The sequence below is a fragment of the Miniopterus natalensis genome, chromosome 14 (assembly GCF_054644295.1).
Source record: "Miniopterus natalensis isolate mMinNat1 chromosome 14, mMinNat1.hap1, whole genome shotgun sequence".
NCBI lineage: Eukaryota > Metazoa > Chordata > Mammalia > Chiroptera > Miniopteridae > Miniopterus > Miniopterus natalensis.
The window spans coordinates 36,783,969-36,802,491 of NC_142094.1; the positions used below are offsets into that span (position 1 = coordinate 36,783,969).

General features: G+C 44.9%; 1 protein-coding gene across 3 annotated transcripts in view; it reads left to right on the forward strand.

The window, feature by feature from the left end:
- The first annotated feature begins 5,583 nt into the window (after positions 1-5,583).
- Positions 5,584-18,523, forward strand: part of PCGF5 (polycomb group ring finger 5) — a 96,415-nt gene continuing 83,475 nt past the window's right edge. For all 3 annotated transcript variants that reach the window (XM_087824436.1, XM_087824437.1, XM_087824438.1), the window contains exon 1: positions 5,584-5,623. The gene's annotated coding sequence lies outside the window, so the exon portion shown is untranslated. The remainder of the gene's footprint in view (positions 5,624-18,523) is intronic.

Here is an 18,523-nt window from a genome sequence, read left to right on the forward strand (position 1 = left end):
ATTTACTAAATGCTTTCTACATTCCAGTCTGCAGCATACAGGTTTGTCCAGGTTTCACTGCCCAGTTTTAAATCCTGGTTCAGTCACTTCTTGCTTGTTGATCTTGGGGAAGTTTTAAAACTCCTTTGAGCTTCAGTTTTTTTCATTTAGAAATAATGGAATCTATGTTGTAGGGTTGGTAGGAGATATTTCATTTAAAGAGCTTAGAATAATGCCTGGTTCATAGTAAGACCAACAAACATTAGCTGTTATCAACTATTATTATTAATCACTTTACATTTACTATCCCATCTAATTCTCAAACAACCCTGTAAGTTAGGCATATACACTAATAAGAATACCAGTTAACAGACAGAGGATATTGCAGTTCATAGAAGCTAAGCAACTTGCCCAAGGTCACATAGCTAGTTACTGGTATATGTTTCAGAATTGAAAATGTTTGACAGTAATAAACTTGTATTTTATTGATAGTCTACATGCATGTTGGATTTGATTATATATGGCAAAGTGGCATTGTTTTATTATAACTAAAAAACTGAATTATATTAAGATGGTTCTTCTGTAAGAGAAAGAAGTTGGAGAGAGACAATAAACCATTAGCAACCTATTATAGTAACAGAGTTGTGAAGAGAAACTGCTCTGAACCATTGGCCAGTTCAGACTAGAAAAACAAGTCAGAGAGCTACCAGAGGTGGAAGAGGGAGCCTGCAGAGAAGGGAGAGTCAAAGGTCACCTGTTTTAATCCTAAAGCGCCCGAAGGAGAGTGGTGACGGGCAAAAATGGGGCAGTCGGGAGGGCAGCTGGTGATGGGAAGTTCACCTTTAGGTGGACAGAGCATGGGATGAGAGCTATGGGAACTCAAGATTCTGCCACTGACATCTCTGTGCTCAGCTTTCTCTTCTATAAAATGATAAGTTGATCTAGAATTCATCCTTTGGATTCCTTCCAGCTTCCTAGAGGAAGCATGTAAACGTAAAAGAGTCAGTGAGTGATCAAGGTATTGGGTCATTAGTCTGGCTTTGAAGTAAAAGAGAAAACTGGGACAAAGAAAACTGTGCCTTTTAGGAAATGACTTGGGCAGGATAATTAATATAGCCATTATTTAGAATGGGGGCCATCTACAAACCTAAGAAATCTAAAGTAAAATGTGTAATACTGATAGTCAAATAGCCTTTATTTATAGAAAAGATAAGCTTCAGTTTGCATGGTATAATATGAAGGTGTTGGGATGGCCCAGCTGTCCCCAAAATGTCTTCCTGACCCTCTTAAAATACTGCCTGGATTTACACCATTAAAATAAACCCTTTGAATGTAGTTTGTATTGTAAGATGCACATTTCTTTCACATTCAGCTGTTGTGATGCTTTCCGGTGAATTAGTGCGGCAGGCTAACAACTAGCTAAGGACAGTCAACTGAGGAGATGAGGACTTGGAAGGGGAGGAGGAAGGGATGCTTTGGCATGTGTGGCATTGCTTGTCTGTCAGTTCGACAACATGTGGGCGTCTGTTATGCCCCAGACGCTAAGCAAGGTGCTAGGGATGAAAAGGTAAGTCAACTGTGGTTCGTTGCCTCCAGAGACTTAGAGTCCAGAGAACAGACTGCACGAAAATCACGGTGCTGGGTAGTTTTGAAACGTAGGACCAGGGGCTCAGAAAGGAAAGGTGGAGGGACAAAGAAGCTTCTCTTCCATCACAATTTTGTTGAAGGATTGGATACTCAGAAGGCGGCTTTTTCTTGGTCCTAGTGGATTCCTCTATGGAACCAAAGCTGAAGCTGGTAGTTTTGACACCCTGTAGGCTGAGGAGTGACAGATAATGCAAATGCCTTCAGGTCCACGATTTTGTGAAATTTGAATGGTCCTTTTGAAGTGGTTCTTTGAAATTTAAATTAGTAAAACTTGACTGCATCAGAACTTATAAACTGTACTGTTGACTGTGGAATACATGTCCATTGCTAATTTTTCATGTCCCCCTTCTCCCCAAAATGTCACAGTGCGTAGTGCCGATTGCACAGCAAGGTCGCCGGGGCAGGTGGCAGAGCAGGTAGCAGGCAGCAGGGGGTGCGGAGGGACAGGAGCTGGAACCGCTTTAACCCGCAAACCCGAGGAGCAACACATTTTCACAGGTGGCATTCTCCAGGCACCCTAAGACAGAACTTCTAGTAATGAAGACGTCTCAACTGTGGCTTAAAAGACTCTGAGGGACCAGTTCTGGCTCTGGTATTTGCTGGCTGAATAGCCACAGGAAATCATAATATATTCGCCAGTCACCGCGCTATGCATTTTATCTGTAAAAACATTTAATTTCCATAATTCACTGAGGTGGATTCTATCATTTTTCCTGTTTTACAGATGAGAAAACTTAAACACAAATAAGTTTGAGGTCATGTTGCCTAACATTTGTCAAAGCAGGGATTTGAATACAGGTACTCGAATTCTAGTGCTCATGTTTAACTACCATGATATGCCAGTTACCTAAGTCTTTTAGACCTCAGTTCCCGCACTTTAAAATGGCCAAGTTGCGCCAGACAATGTCTAGACTGTCTTTCTGGCTTTAAAATGCTATGATTCTAATCGTATGAATTACATCTCTACTAATATAGTTAGGGTTAATCTGTGTTTCTGAGTAGTCTGTCATAGAGAACTGGAACCTAAAGACAAATTTCTGAAATCTGGGTTTATTTCCTAGCTGTCTTTTGGGTTTCAGTTAAGCTGGATCATAATATTCATTGTTTCACCAAGAATACCCTTCCTTAAGCTCCATTTGTGGAAATTCTTCCCATCTTTCAAAAGCCAGCTGAAATGCCACCTCCTCCAAGTAGCCATTCTCAACCTTTGGAGATCTAGAGTGGAGATGTATTAGACTCTAGAGGGTTGGGATTTGGGGGAAATATGTGTGCTAATGAAAAGATTTAGAATGATGAAGAAAGAATGGAGGGAGACACATAGATAAGGAAAGGTAGATACCTGCCAGCATTGTTGAGAGTGACCTACCCTAGCAAAGCCTTCTCTGTAAGTCCACCAAATTTATAGTAAGTGGTTCCCAGCTAACAGGTGTGGGTTGAAGATAAAATGAGATAACTTGAAATATCTAGCAGTGTCTAGAGGGGCAACAATATGATAGTTCCGAATTCCACTGCGTACCACAGGAACAGTTCCTCTCTGTCACGCTGACGAAGGCTGCCATGCAGCCCAGGGAGGAGTAGGACAAGCAGAGGTGAGAAGAGGCTCGGTGGCAATAAGAGGAATCAGGAGGCGGTATATGGGAGCGCAAACAGAAAAACGGGAGCCAGAGACAGAACAGTGGGAGAGAGAAAAGGAATGCAAGGGCATCATGGTGGAGATGCGGATACATGGTAGAGAAGAGAATAGATGGAGATATGGACGCAAAAGGGCAGAGGAAACAGAACGAGGAAGGGAGTTCTGGGGCTCGGAAAGAAAAGGTTTGTGTTGCTCCTGCATTCTGACCCGGAGGAGGAGTCCCGGAGGGAGCCAGGTGCAGCACCCAAGCTGGGAGTACTAGTCACTTGCCGCTGCTCCCTAGGACCCATTCTCCATTTCCTGCTCTGACCTCTATTGTGAAGGTTCTGACCCCTGCCTCTGTCACCTTGTCCATAGGCCTCTCTTGCTTTCTACCACTGGGTGGCCCCGGAGGGTTGGAGGAAGGAAGAAGTCAGGGGATTTCTCCCGCTTTGTTTTGGGAGGCCTCCCCAGCAGTAGCTGCATTTCCTTCCTGGCTCCAACTCCCACTGGACAAGCCCTTCATGGTTCTGGCAGCCTCCGCCCCTGGTCCCTCCAGCCCTTGGGGTGGGGATGAATCCAGCAGTTGCTAATCTCAGGACTGTCTCACCTTACCCTGGTTGCACTTCCAGTTCGTTCAGCCCCTATGGAACTAAGCCACGGCACTGAATTATCCCTAAGGAATTGTCTGAGAAAGAAAACCTTACTCTCACTTGGATTCGCCCTCAGAGTTCAAAGACAACTTTCCCAGGGGAAGCAGCACATCAGGAGAGAAAGAAATCAGCGATCCCGAGTCAGGAAGGGTCTGGGTCCACTTCTCCAGCGACTGTTTGGAGAGTGACACTAACTGTCAGAGTTGAGGGACTCTGAGCTTGGGGATTATCTGTAAAATGACTGGGTTCCAGGCCATTCATGTCTATTCCTTCCCAATTTCCTATATTCACTTTGATCACTTGAGCCTTAACTTAAAGAACATCTGAGTTTTATTCCTCCCAGGGTTATTAAGTGCCCATTATGTGTATAGCGGCTACATAGCTAGATGTGGTGGGGAGGAGACACAGAAGAAATGGAGAGCATTCTGTTTTTGCTTTTTGCAAAATGAGGTTCTTGAACCCTCTCTGAGGAGACCCTCTTCATGGAGACTCTGGGGTTTTTACAGTCCCAGCAGAGCTGCAGACAGACAATTTTATTCTTGCAGCGGTCATCTCTCCCATCTCCAGAGCCCTGTTAAACCAGGCTCCTGTTCTTCAGGAGTCCACAGAGGAGAGGGGGCAGAGAGTAGGCACAGGACTGACCTTCAAGCCACATGGATGCCAGCCACAGGGGGGATTCTGCACACGAAGGGGGGGGGGAGGGGGGAGGCTGCACATGTTAGACAAGCTGACTGGAGGGTCTGACAGGTGGAACGAGCTCTGGGGTTTTGTTTCCCGGCAGAGAACAGAGCGGGATCAAAACCAATTGTGAAAGGACATAGGCATCTGATGAAGTGGTGTCTGTCTGCAGATCAGGCTTATGGGGGTGATGGCTGGAGTAAGAGAGGAGACTGAAAGGTAGAGGCCCGGCCTTGGGGAGCTCAACTGGGGTCTGAGGACATGGGGAGTCATCGGAGGATCTGGAGCTCCATGGGGCAAGGTCACTTCTGGGGTGGCAACTGTGAATGCTGCGCAGGGGGACGGGTTCAGGGCAGCTGGGGACGGGAAGGAACTGCCGCTCCCGGGGGTGGCTTTACACAGGAAGCCTCGGCTCGCCAGCGCCCAGGGGGCACAGCAACGTTTGGGGCTGAGCTGCCTCTCTGTCCACTGAAGGGCAAGCTGCCTCCGTCTGGGGGGAAGAAAAGTGCCCCTTCTACGGCTGGATGGTCCCAAGTCCCCAGCGTCAGAAGTTTCGGATTTCTCCCTGCCCATGGGCCACTACAGGTGGGCGACCGCGAGCTCCGGGCGGGCGGGCGTGGGGCTCCTCGGCCGCCGCCGGCAGCCGCGGGGGTTCGTCCCCCCCAGGCCGGGCGACGCCGCGGGCCGCGCCGGGCAGGGCGCTCCCGAGCCGCGCGGCCGCTGCAGGAGGAGGCCAGGCCGGCGGCGGGAGGCAGTGCCCCAGTTTGTGTCCAATCAGGGAGTGCGGGCTGTGCCCGGAGCCGGGCGGCAACGCGTAAACAAACCCGCGGCAACTCCTCCGCCCCCTCGGCGCGCTCGCCCTGCGCCCGCCGCCGGCTCCGCTCCCCTCGCGCCCGCCGGGCCGGCCCAGCCCCCCGCCCCGCGCCGCTCGCACCCCCGCCGCCCCGCCCCGCCCCCGCCGGCGCGGGCTCCCTCACCTACCGCCCCACGCGCGCGCGCTCGCGCACCACGCGCCCCGCGCAGCCCGCTCGGATCGTGGCCTCTCGAGAGCAAGGTAAGGGCGACGTGCGGGGACGCGGGCGGCTTCCCCGCCTGGCGCGGCCCGGGGAAGTTTCTGACGTCGCTGTTTTCCGCCGGGCTCCGGGAGGCCCCCGGCTCCGGGCGAGCCCGGCGGGCGGGAGGGGACGGCCGGGCTCCCGGGGGTCCCAAGTTGCCCAACCTGACATTGGGGCGGGCGGCGCGGCCGGGCGGGCGGCGCGGCGGGACCGGGCGCGGTGCGGGCGAGGGGAGGGCCCCGAGGAACTTTCTCCTCCCCGGAGGGCTTCCTTCCAGCCGCGGCCGCGGCCCCGCCGCGGGAGCAGCCGGCTCCCTGGCTGGAGGGAGACCATGAAATGTGTTTGAAGAAGCTGACGCAGTTGGTGACGCTCGCGGCTTCCTGACGGGGACCGGCCACAGCAGCGCCTTCCCCGAGGAGGGACGAGCCGAGTCGGCGCTCGGGCCCTTCCCCCGCCCGGGAGCCGCGCGCCGGGGCTCCGAGTGCGGGGGCCGCGGGCCGGGGGCGCAGGCATCTGTTCCCGGCGGGGGGCCGGGCCCCGGCCGCGCGCTTCGCTTCCGTTTTGATTCGCTCGGGTTATTATATAAGATGTCACGGAGAGGAAAGGGGCGAGCGGGAGGCGCGTTGGCGAGGGAGCGTCGGCCTGCCGCGAGTGGCGGGAGGGGCTGGCGGCAGAGCCGGGCGGGGACCCACCTGTGCGCCCTCCGCGCCCCTGAGGGCGCCGCCCGCGCGCGCGCCGGGGGTGGGGTGGAGGTGGGGTCCGCAGGGGCGCACGGGCAGGCCCGCCGCTCTCCTCCCGGACCCCGGAACACTCGGGCTCCCGCCGAAAGGTGCCTTTCCCCCTGGCCGCCTGGCCTGGGTCTACAGCGTTTCTGGCTCCAGGCGCCCGTAGTTGGAAACATTTGTTTAATATTAAGGAAGCTGCGTGTGCGGCCGTCATAGTACGCCCGGAAAGTGTGGTTGTGAGCTCCAGAGCGGGGACTGAATCACCGCCCCTCGGACCGGGCACCGATGATTCACGCGGGGTGTGCACAGGCGCGCGTACTCGTCGCGAGCCTCCGACCCGGGGACAGCGGCCCTGCTGCAGAGATGACGCCTGGAGGGGCGGGGAAGAGTTAATACAAAAGGGTGGCGGTTTCTTTTTGTTTTTTCGCCCCTTCCACGATTTGGCGAAACGTTGGGGGTGTCAAGTTGCCCAGATTTCCCAAGGCGTGTTTCACTTTCTTGGGAGGGTTGCAGGATTCCACCTGGCTGCGTTCACAGTCGGTGGAGGAGCGCTGATTCGCTGCAGGGCTGGGTCCTGTCTCATTCAGAATTTGGATGGTGTCAAGTGAGCTACTGGGCTCAGAGGGAAGCCTTCTAGTAATTGCCTCTACTCAGGTACCGCTAAAGTAATTAGCAAAACTTAAAAAGTTAGTGGATCTTGAAAGGAAAATAAGTGGCCTCTAAGTAGAGAAGTCCTACTTAAAGATTTAAGTAGGGGGTGGGGGGATAGAGGTTAAAAGCCAATCCTAATAGTAAACTTTTGACCGTGGTGACCTCCCTGAAAGACTAACTTGACTCACTCCCACCCCAGCCCACCCTTGGAGGATTCAGAGTGAAATTTTCTCGTCACTTAGGACTATGCTTAGTAAAGGCCCTCGTGGTCAACTTTTTAAGTAGCTTTCTACCCCTCACTCCAAGAACCACCTCCTAGCCCTGTTTCCTTTTCTTCATAGCATTTCTTCGCTCTATGAAATGATTGTACTTAGGTGTTCTTTAAATCCTGTCTCTGTGCGTTAGAATGAACGCTCCAGTCTGGCAGGAATCGTTGCCTGTTTTGTTCACTGCTATAACTTTAGCGCCTAGCACTACGCCCCGCATATATTAGGCACTCAGTATTTGTTGACTAGTGAATAAATAAATTCTTTTTTCCTGACTTCTTGGTAGGAATATCTTTGACAGTTGAAAGTTGGTGCCTTTGTGGGTCAGGCACTAAGAGGATACAGTTCTAATTTTTTTCTTCCAATTTTCGTGATTGATTGCCTCCTTTGTGCCGTTAACTTACAGCACAAGATGGGTTTGTGCATCGCATCCTAAGATGCTGAGTATGAAAAAGAGGAGGCATGTGGAGCCGTGTCAAAAGAATGTGTTACTGTTTAAGTCAGTGGATGATTAAAAATACTATCTGTGCTAGTTGAGGGGGAAAGTGCAGGATATTGAAATGGAAGCAGCACAGTCAAGCTCCCACAGTAGTATATGTTTCCACTCACATTTAAAATACTGATATTTCTGTAGTCTTCTCTCCCCACTGCCTGTGCACCAAACTCAAATTTAGCTGCAGTTTAGGAAGGTCCATAGCAGGTAGAACTTAATATGAAGTACTAATTTAACTTAATGAATACAAGATACATCTCTGCAGAGGTCTTAACTCTGCTTTGTTGTTGTTAATGTTGCTAACAACTCCACAGAACAGCAGATCGAAGACGTTATTAAAATTATATTTTAAACATCTTAAGTGTATTGTAAAGAATTAAGGCTATAATAATAAGCCAGTGATACAATGGGAGGACAATTTGAATGTAGTGCTTAATTCTACCTCCTTAGAGGGGTAAACTTTATATTATTATAAATAATAAACTTGGGAAGCACATTAGTCAGCTTTAATCTTGTAGCAGTCTTTTTAGAACTCAGTACTTCAAAAGTCACTGCTAAAGAAGATTGGGCACCCAGCAGTTCCCTTAAAAGTGGCTGTGGTCACTTACAGAAGCATAATCTCAGGGTGAGCTCAGAGATCATAGAAATTTAAAGCTAAAAAGGACCTTGAAATTGCTTGGCACAGGTCATTGCTTTTTACCATTCGCTTTCTGAGGAAACGAAGGCACACTGAGATGACTTGCTCAAGATGCAGGGCGGGGATGAGAACCACGGGTTCTGACTTCTAGTTGGAAGACCCTGAATTAGCCAGAGATCCCATAGGTGGGGGAGGAGTGATTTCTTCCATTAGTTGACTGTCTCCCTCTTGCTCATGAACTCTTAGTAAAACTACATCTTATTCAACTTTGTACCCTCCCATGTGCCTTAGACACTTAGGGGCTCAACAAATACTTGTTGAATGTGGTTGGACAATGTATTTTAAGTTGAAAGTAGCCTTAAGAATTGAAAACACAGGAAAAGATATCTCTTTTCCGGATTGAAGAGGTTTTCTGACAGTCAGAATGCTGGCTGTAATTAACTTTAGAATTTTTATAGTAATGAAGCTACTGTTTAGTTTACATGGCTCCAGGATTTCAAATAAAATAGCTTACAACTTACAAGTGTGTGTGCTTGCTTAGTTAGCATAAGTATTCACTGGGGAAACAGTAGGAAAGACCTGGTAGGTCTTGCCTCTGCCACAGTGTTTAATTAGAAAAGCCTCGACTTTGTAGCCAGATAGCATTGGGCCTGCAGCTCAGCTCTGCCCCTAACAATCAGGGCTGGCTCTCTGTAGCAAGTTATCTAACTTTTTTGAGTATCCTCTCATCTCTAAAGGGTTTGGGGTAATACCACTTACCCCAAAGGATTGCTGTAAGACTACGATAACATAGGTAAAGTACCTGGTGCACACTGGGCCCTTAATGAATGGTAACAGCTATAATTATGACTTCTGACTTTTGTGACCATGGGAACAGCTTAATTTCTCAAAGCTTCAGTTTTCTCACCTGGAGAATGGTGGTTGAGATGAGAGGAGGGGAATGAAATGATGTATAAGATTTTGTCCATCTTGCCCTACCGGGCGTGGCTCAGTGGTTGAGCGTTGACCTAGGATCCAGGTGATTGGGGTTCGATTCCTGGTCAGGGCACATGCCCAGGTTCCCGGAACGATCCCCACTTGGGGGCATGCAGGAGGCAGCCAATCAATGACTCTCTCATCTTTGATGTTTCTCTCTCTCCCTCTCCTTTCCTCTCTCTGAAATCAGTAAAGATATATATTAAAAAAAAAAAAGATTTTGTCCATCTATATAAGAAACCAGTAAGAATACACAATTCTTCTGTAATTTTAGTTTAAATAAAATGATTCCTATTGATCTAACAAGAGGAACTACAAACATGGTTTGTTTCTAGGGGTTCCTAATAATTTAGCATAATTAACTTTGATGATATTAAGTACATTTTTATTATTTTATATGCTATATAATGGGTACAAAGATAACTTAATATTTCAACCTCTCAGCTTATATTCAAGGTAGTATAAGGAGTACACAGGTTAATAAGACATGGGCACTCTTTCTTTGAGAGGCTTGTAGGGTGCATAAGACAGGTAACCAAAGGCTGTAGTACATGGAAGAACTGTTAGGCATAAAAAAATGCTTTGTGATTTCAGAGAAGGAAAAATTGGAGAAGACTTAATTAAGGGATCTCGAGCAAAGCCTTAAGGAATGGGGAAGACTTCAACTGGCAGAGATGTGGGGACCAGCCTGTACTAAAGCTAGTAGAATATCCAGGAATGGAGGGGAATGTGATTGAGCTGGAGGAACCTGGGGGCAGGATAGTGGGACAGAAGGCTGCATAGCAAGGTTGGGACCATATTGTGAATATCTTGAATGCTGGGCTAAGGAGCCTGTTTAGTAGCTAACTATCAAAGGTATTTTAAATGGGGGAATGATGTCATTGAAGCTGTGCTTTAAGAAGATTAATCTGCATTGAAGGAACAAGGGGTAGTTCCAGTTAGGAAGCTATTAAAATAGTCTCCGGAAGAGAAGCAGTGAGAACCTAAATTCGGGTACGGGGCAGATGGGTTGGGTGTGACTGTAGAAATAAATGCAACAGGACTTGTTGACGAATTGGATGAGGGGGTTGAGGGAGAAGTCAAACACTGAAACAGTAACTTTGGATGGCAGTGGCAGGGATTGAAATAGTCAGGAAGAGCCACTAGTAAAGGCACCGAAAGTAGTGAGGGGAAAGTATAAAAGGCCAGCTCAGGGCCTTGGATTCACCATTGTTTGTATACTTAGAGGGAGAAGACAGATAGAGGCTGGTAGGATGCTGAGAAGAAAGAAACAAACGAGGGAAACAAGGAAAAGATCAGGTTAAAAAAAAAAAAGACCATCGTTGGTCGCCTTTGAGGACGGGGGTCAGAAGTCAGCCAGGTACCTGAGGAGTCCGGAATGGGAAGGAAATGAGGAGAGTTGGTGTGAGCTATGATTGGACTGAAAATCTGAGAGGCTGATGACGAGGCAATGAAAATGCCAGTGAAATTTGCTTTAAAATAAAACCATAAGTGAGTCCCAAGAATGTTGTAGCTGTCTGTGGAGAGGAAGGAACTGAAGCTCAAGAGAGGGAGTGGGAGGGTAATTAATGTACCAGGCCCTGAGCAAGTAGGAAGGACAGGAGCAAGATAGGGTGACCATATATCCGGATTGCCCAGGACAGTCTCAGTTCACACCTGTTATCCCAGTTTAATTATGGAATGATATTGGAACAAATATTCGGACAAATAATGCCTATTTTTATTCTAACAGAAAGTCCCTTTTTGAATAATAAATTACTTTATGACCCTGGTCATGACACAGGTCAAATAGTTATTCATAAAAAGCCAGATGTGACATGGAAAGAAAATGAGGTTAAATAAAGGCAAAGAGAAACAGATTTAGAAAGGAAAGTTGGAAGCTGAGAGGGTGGCTGCATTTAAAGTGGTTTGGGGAAAAAAATAACAGAGGCGACCAGTTGATTTGCTGAAAGTAAGTTGGGAGTGAGCGGTAAAGTTGGGAGGTGGAGGAGCGTGGGAAGGGTTTAGAGTAGCTGTGGATTTGCTGGTGACAGGGAGCGAAAGGTGATGAGGGCCTGGCAGGTTGCTAAAAGGCCTTAGCCTTAGCCTTGTGTTAGAATGGATCTTCCTTGTATTCATGACTTTCTCCAGCAGAGCTCAGAAAGTTGGGCGTGGAGATGGTGTGAGTATCATGGAGACTGCCAACTCCATATGGGTCCCTGGTTAAGTAGGAAGGCAAGTGAAACTAGAGTGTTGATGGGCTGCGAGAATGAGCAGGAGATGTGAGATTAGAATACGCAGTGAGTGGCTGGTTTAGCAAGAACAAAGAGAGAAATGGGAATGTGGAGCGGTGAGGTTCTGAGGCTAGTGGCAAAGGATATGAGGAACTCTCAGAGGATCTTATCACGGAGGGATCCTGTATGAGCGATGATGTAAATTCTAAGTGTGGCTGAATTTGACGATGAGGTGACACAGGCATGAGGTAGAAGGTCATTGATCTTCAGGAACTCTGAGGCAAAAGCGTTAAAATGATTGTATATCAATGTCAATGTCTTTTAAACATTCTGGAATGCATTAATTGTTAAAGCCTTTCTGAGCTTTTAGTCCGTAGAGTTGGAAAGTACCTTAAAGATAGGGAAGTTATTACTTCATGTAAGAGATAGGAAGCTAATGTCCTCTAAAGACTTTCTGGAAAGATTGCAACTTACCCAGATCACAGATGTGTGGCAGAGGTGTCTCTGGAAAGAATCAGAATCTCTGACCCTCAGCTTAGTATTGCTCTGCAGGGCAGTAGAAGCAATTAGAGTATCCACTGAACAAAATCTTAGAAAACTTGCTCGCCCTACAGCTCGCCCACCCCAGTGTTTGTGGGCCTGGAACTCCACTGAGGAGAGCTGTGGAGTCAAGTCCAGGTGCTCAGACTTCTAACTGAAAGGCAGGTGATGGCACCTTCGAGAAGGATCCATGGAAAGCATCAGTTCTTATTCACCAACCAAGGAACAGACAAGGATTCAGCCAGTAGACAAAATATTAACTTCATTTTTGATGAAGGTTAGATTGGGAAGCTTGTTGTGAAGCCCAAAATAATCTTATGCACCATCTACACCCTAGTCTAGACTTCGATCCCACTGGAAGGAAACTTTGAGGCTGCAGAGCAGAAATACCCAGGTTTCTGCCTTTCACTGTCCAAGTAGAGAGAATAAGAGGCCAAATCTCTCACGCCCACTGTCTTTGAAAGAAAAACTCCATCCATTTACTGAGAAACAGAACCATGGCTTTCACACACCAACCAAATTGCTCTACCTCTATGGGGAAGGAGATGGTGTAGGGCAAACAGACAGGAGTGGATCAGGATGTCCCTCCTTTGGAAACTGTATGAGGGGAAAGGGGCATTTGTTCCTCTTAAAGTTATTGACCTCTCCTCACTTTCCTGTTTGCATTTGAGTTAAACTAACTTCTGAAACAGCAGGTGAAGTTTTCTGTTAACTAGAGTGTAATGACTCAGAATGGTTAATGTATTTCACAGCCATACCCAGTGCATCTTTCCTTCCTTCCAGGGAGTCTCAGGAAACCCACAGATGTCATAGCAGAAACCACCAGCTTTGACATCGTGTTTTGAATTCAGAACTTGAAAGCTCTTTCTCCTTATAAAAGGAGAAAGGAGCCCTTGTTGGACATGTGATGCTTGGAATTAGTCCTGATTCTGTCACTATTAGTGACTGTACTAATAACTATTAAGTGCCTTAGTTTCCTCATCTGCAGCATGCGAGAAAATAATACCTATCCTATTCCCCAGGTATTCTATGTGAAAGCTCTTTGCAAATAAATAGTCTTATGCAAAGCTATCAATATTACCTTAGGGGATGCAAGGTAAACTGTGAAGTTTAAGAATTTTTTAAAATAGTGTTTCAAATAAAACAACTAAGATGACTGTTGAAATTTGGTGGGACTCTGGTTTAGGCATTTAAGGTAAATCAGGATGACTTTTCTCCCTTTTTCACTGTCAGTGTGTCTAATAATTATAGCCAAGTAAGATGAGAGCACTATGTTTCATGACAGATGAAATTCCCGCCTTACTTCTCTGTTAATTGTTACAAGTCTTTTTATTATAATATGTGACACATATATAACTTCTAAAATGTAAATGTACAGTTCAATGAATTATGAAAAAGTGAACGTCCATGTAATTACTACCCAGCTTAAGAAACAGAGCATTTTAATTTTTCTCTTGATAGGAATAGATTTCCTTTGTTAGATGCATGGTTTTCTTTTCAGGAAAGTCATGAGTAGTAGCAGGAGACAAAAATAAGTATTGACAGGTCCAGAATATGTGCTCCTTTGAGTGGAATTAGATCAAAGGTATAATATTAGTTTTTTCTTACTTTTACTCTAGTTATTTCTTATTTCTATAACAATGAATTTAGTGTTTAGGACAAGTCCTGAGTTTTCAGCCTTAAAGATCAGGCTAAGGGCCTTCACATTTGTGTCCTTTGGATGGGAGTGAAAAAGTTGTGATCCTTTAGATGTGAGAAAAGTCCTCTTGCTTAATTGTTTTTTTCAGTATTCTGATCACCCCTCCTTTGCCTGTCTTTAAAAGCAAAACAGCTAAAACTCCAATACTGACGATGACTTTGTCCAGTAGTCACAGGTCTTCTTGGAAAGTACTTGATCACTATCAAGGCAAATACCTCTGAGCTTAGGCCACCATCTACAAGATTTGAAGTGGCAGGAAGGAGTCAGCAAAAACAGCTTTATTGCATGAAAATCTGTATTTTCTTCGTTCAGTTATAATCTAATGTTCTAAATTCTACCATCTTTCAAGACTAAATGAGTCAAATCAAAAGTCTTTTGTGGTATCCAGAAAAAGATTCTTTTGAATAAGGTTTTTATGATTAAGAAAGATGATAAACATTAAAATAATTGGGAAAGCCCTGGCTGGTGTGACTCAGTTGGTTGACGTGTCATCCCGTACACCACCAGAAGGTGTCAGGTTCGATTCCTGGTCAGGACACAAACCCAGGTTTCAGGTTCGATCCCAGTGGGAGGCAACCAATAGATGTTTTTGTCTCTCTCCCTCTCTTCCCTCTCTCTCAAATCTATAAATAAATAAATAAATAAATAAATAATCAATTAAATTAAATAATTGGGAAAGTATCTTGGCTGATCAGGTATGTCTATAAAAACAAAAATTACAAAGGTTTAAAAAAGTGATAAGGTTCATCTTTTGGGGCAGTTCCTATGGTTGTAAGATTCAGTGATAGGGACTTTATAGATTAGAGCTTGGTGAACTGAACATGTGTTTACTGTCTCCAGAAACAGGACTATGGAAATGGGGAACCTGAGAAGAGACAACAGCAGATGGGAGATGCCGACCAAGTTTTGGAGAGTGAAAAGCAAACAGATCTGGGGCAGCTGACTTAATGTAGTGGAGAAAGTCAGTACTTAGTGCCCCTTAAAGGAGGTTGGGAGTGGATACTGGGAAGAAATGGTTTATTTCCCAAAATCCCAGAAAGGCTCTGGAATTAGAAGCTTTGAAATCGGGCATAGAGCTGACAATAATGAGTTGATTGAAAACCTGTAAAAGGAACCACGCCCCTGTTAACTTTCCCCTTTCCATACAGTGAGATGAAGTCCTTGCCAGAGAATGCCAGAGAATGGACATTTTTCCTCTGGAGAAATTGAAGTAAATGAACGGTACTCCAGATTTAGGGATACCAGGCAAAAAAGAGGGGAAGAGGGAAATGTTCGACTGAAAACAGGAATTAAATGAACTTATGTGCATACCAAACAGTGAGATACTATACTGTTTTCACCTACTCCGATTCTGCGATAGCTAGGTAATTACCAACCCAGGCAGCGTATTGAAGGATTCCCCTCTGGGTGAAATGAAGACCCTCAGAGAAAAGTCCTATAGATGCTGACATCTGAGGTCCCACAATAACAACACTGACTTACTACCCATTATTCCTCTAGGGAACCCACTAGTCAACAACCCTACTCACTCTGCTTCATGAACGTGGAACTTGCAATGAGCTTTTTAGTGTCTTACTCTTAAAGACAAATAGATAGCCAATGAATATGAGACATTTAAAGAAAGCATTCAATTTTTTTAAAAGCCAGAAACAGGGACAAATGAGAAAAAATCATGGAGGAAACAGATCTGCAAAGAATAAAAATGAAAATAATCAAAACCAACCTACATGTAATTAATGCAATAAGACAGGGCTCTAAAAAAGTAATAATTAGAAAATAACAATCTTGGAAATTAAAAGTAACATGGCAAAAAAATAATCATTGGAAGGACCGAAGGTAAAGTAGAAATAAAAGCAAAAGGAAAGAAAAAGAGAAAATACAGAATTAGATGATCAGTGCAGCAGGGATTATATCATACTAGTAAGAGTTTCAGAAAGAAACTATAGAGAAAAGTAGATGAAATTACCAAAGAAGTAATGCAAGAATTTTCCTAGAACTAGAGGACATACATTTGTAGATTAAAAGGATTCACAAAATAGCCAGTAGAATGAATGAAAAAAGATCCACACCACCAGTGTATAAGACATGTCACTGTAAATTTTCAAGATACCAAGGAAAATGGGAATATCCTGAATCTGGGCAGGGTAGAGGGTGTGCTGGAAATTCCAGATCACATGCAAAAAGATTGGAAATTAGAATGGCACCAGGTTTCTTAACAGCTTCACTGGAGCCTGAGGACAGTGGATTAATTCCTTCAGAATTCCGAGGGAAATTATTTACAATCTAGAATTCCTAACACAAACTATCAAGTAGAAGATAGAATGAAGACAGTGTGAGGGCATGAAAGGTCTCAAAATTTTATCTCTGTGCATATTTTACAGGAAATCACCAGATGCTATATTTTACCAAAATGTGAGCGTAAACCAAGAAAGAATAATGAATGGGATTCTAGAAACAGGGAGTCAAACATAGGAGCAAAACAAAACAAAAATTCTAGGATGACAGCAAAGAGAAATTTCAAGGTGACAGTAGAGTAGCAGCCTAGAGAGAAGCCAGTCCAGATCAGAATAGAAGATCCATTCCAGGAGTTTCCAAATGAAAACAAAAACAAAACTGGTTGACGATTTGATCAAGGGCAAAATATTCTTTGGAGGAGCTTTCCAGTTCCTGTGGAGCATTTGGGATGAATTATTGATTCAAAAAACCTAGTAAATTTTAAAAGGACAGTTATAAACTCCAGAGGAATAAATAGCAGCACAAGAAAAGACTTATAAGAGATTGGCCCAGCAGATAGTAATATTTACATAGGTCACAATATAAGTCACTACTACAGTATAAGACTAACGAGATTTTTAAAAATATCAGTAACTACAGACATACTTAGTTTCTTTTGTACTTTTTCCCAGGCCCATTTCCTGCCTCCCTAGACTCTACATTTCTCATGAATGGGGTGTATCAGTGATCCCCTTGTAACGGTTATACATCAAGCCAGTGCCCTTCTCCAAGCTGTGATAGGACTTGCCTCTGGCATTCTGTCCAGTATGTAGGGAGCTATCCTGACAGTTTCTGAGGGATCACTTTCTACCTAATATGTGTATACAGCTGGGCCAAAGTGTGATCTTTAAGGTGAAGGATTGATTCATCTCATCAATAAGTCTTATTTAGAGCTTGCCCACTTAGCACCAGACTCTTCCTGACCAGTGCTTTTCACAGTTTAATGTGCACATAAATCATTGGGATGGCATTACATTTCAGACTCCAATTCATTTGATCTCAGGTGGGGCCTGAGATTCTGCATTTCTAATAAGTTCCCAGGGGATGCTGCTGGTCTACAGATCACACTTAAGGAACCAAGATTCTGGCTAATGGTTCTCAACCCTGGTTGCTCTTTAAAATCATCTGGAAGCTTCTAGGACCGATCCCTAGTGATTCTGACTTAATTGGCCTAGGGTGGGGCCCAGACATAATATACATATGTGTGTGTATATGTGTGTGTGTATATACATATATATATTAACTCTCCAAGTGACACCAGTGTGCAAACAGGATTGAGAACAATGTTACAAGCTCTGTACACTTTTGCTGTGACTTATAGGAAAGCTCTTATGTAGATTTCATAGCAATCTGGGAAGCACCTTCTAGAGCCTTTATGATATGAATCCACCTGCTGTATGGATACTGTCCATAGAGAAGGGATTCCTCTTGGATTCTAGGTTCCTGGAGATAGGTGGAGGTGGCTGTCAGAGGAGGGCATACCAAAGAAGAAAAACTGGCCTTTCCAGTAAAACCCAGATGTCATATGATACAGGAAGGAATTTGAAGTGATCAGCAAATACAAAGTTGGTATCTCTTTATTCAGGGGATCCTTCTGTTTTCTACATCCTTTTAGTGAGAGATCATGGGAAAATTATGTTCTAAACTTTGATGCTCTGTTCCTCCAGAGAAGTCTATAAATTTATTCCTTACTATCCCTGTGTATGTGTTTACCTATAAATGTGTGCTCTTGCAAAGTTTCTGCACAACCAGAATTCTAGTATTTATATTTTTCATTTGCCATCTATTTAGGAAAATATAGAATATTTTCTATACATTTACTTTTGGGTCCTAACTTGTCCTAAAAATTGGGTGACTTACCATCTTGATGAAGGAACTGTCTGTTCTCAGAGCTTCCAATGCTAATAGCAGATTGATGATTCGGTTTTCTCAAAATCATGGGTCTTAGCTCAGTTCAAAGGTTAATTGTTTTGTTGTTATTACAAGGATGTTCCTAGAAGCAGATAATACAATTTTATGTATATTAAAATTATGTTAATTACAATTTCTTGGAGACAGTAAGCTTTAAAACTAGCAGATTAAAATTAAATATAATTATGCTACTTAGAAATTGGGATCCTCCCCTCTACCTCCTAACCATTCCATCATAAAATAGGCCTTTGATTTTATTTCCTTAAAATTATCTTGTCTCCCTCATCGCCACTGACTTCAGTTAATTCTCATTCACGTTAATTTCCTCACTGGACCTCGCTCCCTCCAATCTTGCCCCTTTACAGTCCTTCTGCCAGAGTCCCCTCTGGTCTCCATGGCCCTCTATGCCTGAGGATAAAGTCTAAATCTCCAGGGTGTCATATAGAGCCTTCTGACCTGCCCCTACCTTTTCTCCACTCTGTCCCTGTCACTTCCTTATAGAGCAGTTTACTCAC